General features: G+C 47.5%; 1 long non-coding RNA gene across 1 annotated transcript; it reads left to right on the top strand.

Moving 5' to 3' along the window:
• The first annotated feature begins 2,415 nt into the window (after nucleotides 1-2,415).
• On the top strand, nucleotides 2,416-3,895 carry LOC103646432 (uncharacterized). The gene is made up of 3 exons (XR_562193.3): nucleotides 2,416-2,797; nucleotides 2,877-3,221; nucleotides 3,293-3,895. It is a non-coding gene; the product is annotated as an uncharacterized lncRNA (long non-coding RNA).
• Nucleotides 3,896-4,393: the final 498 nt, after the last annotated feature.

Here is a 4,393-nt window from a genome sequence, read left to right as displayed (position 1 = left end):
AGTTTTATTTGTATTTAAAAATAATCTGTTATATAATATAATATTTTCTCGGTTTCAATTTATAATTCATTTGATTTTTTTACCCTAAGTTTGACCGGTTTGTCTTATTTATAAAATTCATAATTATTATTTAATTTTTACGGTGATATTGTTTAGCATATAATATACTTTAAATGTGTCTTTAAAAAAAATTCAAAAAAATGAATAGGACGAACCGTTCAAACGTGGCACATAAAAGTGAGACGAATTCTAATTTGAGACAGAGGGAGTATTATTTTTAATAAAAAAAGAAATAACAAGTTTTATATAAATAAAACTCTTCTCTCATGGTTACTATTTATCTATGAATTATAAAATTATAGAATAAAACTTACTATTAAAGATAAATGTTTCATCTATATTTTATTTTATTTTATAGAATATAACAGTCTTGAAATTTGTGTCGTAGAACTCTCTAAATAATACTACACTAGAGGCACGTACAACATTATTTAATGTATGGTCTCTTGAGGAGTCGGGGTTAATTGGAAAAAGTACAAGAGACAACTCTTCACGAAAAGTACGTATATACACAACTCTCTCTATATATTGTCTCTTAACTGCACTTATGATTTAGAGGACTCAAGATTGTATTATGCAATTTCTTAGTTGTCTCTTGGAAAATCGATATAAGGTCTGGGGGTATTACATGCCTTAACATCCCAACTCCCAATGGTCAACAATTATCCACTTTCTAGAAAGAACGGTTCAGCTAGTCGACAACTAGGACACGTCGAGGGGACCAAGACTTGACCACACATTTAGCGCGATGGGGTGTATCATGGCTTGTACAACCTCATTTAATATGGGGTCTCTTGAAGGGTATCTATGGGTTAATTGAATAAATACAAGAGATAGGCTCTTCACGAAGAGACTATCTCTACACATTACACAACTCTCCATACACATTGTCTCTCAACTGTATTTATGATCCAAAAGATCATAGTTGTATTATGAAGTTCCTTAGGTGTCTCTTGTATTTAGAAAACTGATCTAATATCTCTTCGTTGTACATGCCCTCATATCGGTGACGGACTTTGGTGATGCATGACAGGCAGACACTCGTCGCAATAATTAGCGAACTACCTAGCGCCTTGATACTCAAGAGGCATGCCCACATCCTACGTGGCACTCGAAATGTGCAAGGTATCTTCGGATCCCAGAGAGTCCCTTAGGGCTGATTTGGTGAGCCGGGATCCCGGGAGGATCGAAGGAGATTGAGGGGGAAATTAGTTTATTTCCCTCTCAATCCCCTCCAATCCTCTCGGGTTTCCCTTGTCACCAAATCAAGCCTTAGTGTTAGTTCTCACTCGATCTAGATACTCCTTCGACCGACACGGAGGACATGAGCTCCACGGCCTCCAACGGGATTGGGCCCCTAGCGTCAGTGAGCGGGTCGTCCCACTATGGCGATGCCAAGGCTAGCTCAAGTGCCCCGGCCCCAAGGGAAGAGCTGGCGGTGGACCCCGCTTCACTCGTGGCGCCTGCGGAGCATCGCGAGGAAAGTGTCGAGGCAATGGTGTCATCCTCCGCTCCTGCTACGTCGGTTGGGCATGGCGAGGGGAACGGTGCTGGTGGCATCGCACCCTCTGTCGCCCATTGCGCCATCGAAGCGTCGCAAGGGGAAGGAGCTGGTGACAACGCCTCCCCCAGCATCCTCCGTGTTGGCGGTGGTAGTTCCTTTAGGGCTTGTTTGGGTAATCTTGGATTGGAGTGGATTGAGGTGGTATAAGGTGTATTGAAGTGTAATATGAACTAATTTCCCTTTCAATCCCTAAAATACACTTCAATCTACTTCAATCCCTCTTTATCCAAACAAGGCCTTAGCATAGAGGAGGCCCACCGCTCGGAAGCGTTCCTCGTGATACTCCAAGCTTTCTCACTGCTTTTGTTTCTGCCTATGTCCTTGTTCTGAGCTCTTATTTGGTTTTTTCGTCAGTGTGTACATGTCGTGCAAGATGGTGAAGGAAGCGACCCTCGCGACAAAGGGAGGGGCCGACTATTGTGGTGATGAACACCCCTCCCATACCGACCACACCAACCTCGCTGGTCGTTCAAGGGGACCCAAGCATGTCCGCCCTCGGCGCGGTTCCTCCTAAGGTTGATGGTTCCTCTATCCATCCAGGGCTAGTTTGGGTACTCTAGTAATGAAAGGGATTAGAGTGGATTGAGATGTATTATGAGAGTTTTTGATCTATTGGGGATTTATACACTCTCCAATCCCTCTAAACCACTTCAATACTAGAGTACCCAAACTAGTCCCCAAGAGGAAGTTGAAGTGGTCGCATAGGTTGCCCCTGGTGTGGCTCCGGTGCTAGGCGCGACACTTGTCGTCCCATTCTCGCTGCCCTCGACCCTTTGCCTTCAGGTGTTGCGGCAGTGGGGGTTGTTGGGGCCCAGTCGCCCAGACCTAGCCTTCACCGGACATCCCTCCCTCCTCTTCTCGGGGAGTGGTGCTCCCTGCGCTGCCCATTCTCGGATAAGACCTAGCCTTCACCGGACATCCCTCCCTCCTCTTCTCGGGGAGTGGTGCTCCCTGCGCTGCCCATTCTCGGATAAGGTTCCGAGGGGTCACCCCATCATTCTCGAAGGCCTGGAAGGAGAGGATATGGATGTGGAGCAATGGCAGCTCATCGAGGGAGCATCTGCTAGAGCTGACAAAGGTCTAGAGACTATTGAGCGCTGCCTCGACAATTTCGAGGAGGCGATGTTGATAGCCTGCACTATGATGATGTGGGACCTGCTCCCCATCGGCCAGGTGAACATTCTTCCCGTTGTTGATTTTTACTCGTTGTTTTTTACCAACATTTTGGTGATTGTCTGATCGCTTTCTGTAGCGCCTATTTTATCGATCGATGGCACAGAGGGAGGTGTTGCTAACTGCATGACAGAAGGTGGAGCAGCTGCATGCGGAGGTCTCCCATTCGGAGGAGAGAAAGCACGAGCTCGCCTCACTTCGTGCTGAGGCTGAAAGGCTTTGTGGAGAGGTGATGTGCTTGCGCACGCAACGTAGCGAGCGCGGAGCAGCGCGAACCTCCTTCGAGAGGAGAGGGGCCATCTTCAGGGGGACATGCATGAGTTGAATCATTGGGCCAAGGAGGCCGAGTGGACCCTGAGGGTGGAAAATGCTTGCCTAGAGGAGGCAAACTTGGAGCTCTCAAGAGAGCGCAAGGCGGTCGAAGGTAAGTCCTTCTTTTGGTTGTGTGTTTCTGTCAACTGACACTCTAGGTTGCTCAAGCCTTTCCTTCCACAGAGCTCCAGAAAATGTTCTCTAATGCCCAAGACACCGGGAAAGTGGTGGAGGAGCTGAAGAAGGCGACGGAGGACGAGATGTGCAAGCCCGCGCTTGCCGATGATGATGTTGTCGCCACACAGGTCCAGGGAGAGAACTCGCTCTTAGAGTGAAGCACGGAGCGTTAGGCTCTTCGGCTAGCTATGGGCACGGTGTGTGCCCACCTCTCTCCTCTGACACCGATCATGGTTCGTCTGATCAATTGGCTGCATGCGATGCCCTGCCACGTGGAGCGCGTCGTCGTCGAAGGTGCGTTCCACTGGAGCAGCATGGCCATTGGGCAGATGGTCTCCAACTTCGATGAGATTGATGCCACTGTGATCGTGGAGGGCTTTGCTGCTGGCCGTAGCGATGAGGAGTTGGATGACATTGAAGAACAAGTACGCCCTCATGCCTGGTCGATCGCGAGCCTTATTGACACGAAGTTCATTCTGACCCGGCCTCCAAATCCATGAAGCATTAGGCGAGCCCTAGTCATCTTCAGTTCTTTTGTAAATGAACTTAGACGATGGAGCTGAATGAATGTTGTGCTTTTATTTTAATGTTATTTTGCTAGTGAGTCCTTGTGATTGGTCATTCCGAGTTATCGTAGTCGTGGCCACTGGGTCCTTCTGGGCGTAGATGTATCTTAGGACAGGTGAGTACGCTAGAGTTCCTTAAGATAGAAGAGCGTGGATATGGCCGCCATTTTCTTGCCCCCAAGCAGAATGTGGTGACTTGGTCGACATGTTCTGTTTGCTATAGTATGAAAGTACATGAATAGAAATGACACTTAAGGGTAGAACTTCCTTAAGTTTTCGATGTTTCATGCGTTAGTCAAGTGGTTGTCGTTGATGTCCTTAAGTCGGTAGACTCTTAGGAGTAGGACCTAGGCGACGATAAACGATCCCTCCCATGGTGGGAAGAGCTTGTGTTTGTCCTTGGTGGCCATGACCCTTCTTAACACTAGGTTGCCAACATTGAATGATCTACCACGGACCTGTCGGTCATGGTAGCGTTGCAAGTCTTGTTGATATTTGGCGGAGCGTATGACGACCACGTCTCGTGCTTCATCGATTAGGT

The sequence above is a fragment of the Zea mays genome, chromosome 2 (assembly GCF_902167145.1).
Source record: "Zea mays cultivar B73 chromosome 2, Zm-B73-REFERENCE-NAM-5.0, whole genome shotgun sequence".
In the NCBI taxonomy this organism is placed as follows: Eukaryota; Viridiplantae; Streptophyta; class Magnoliopsida; order Poales; family Poaceae; genus Zea; species Zea mays.
The sequence above is the reverse complement of the archived record's forward strand: the minus strand, read 5'-3'. Positions and strand labels throughout refer to the sequence as shown.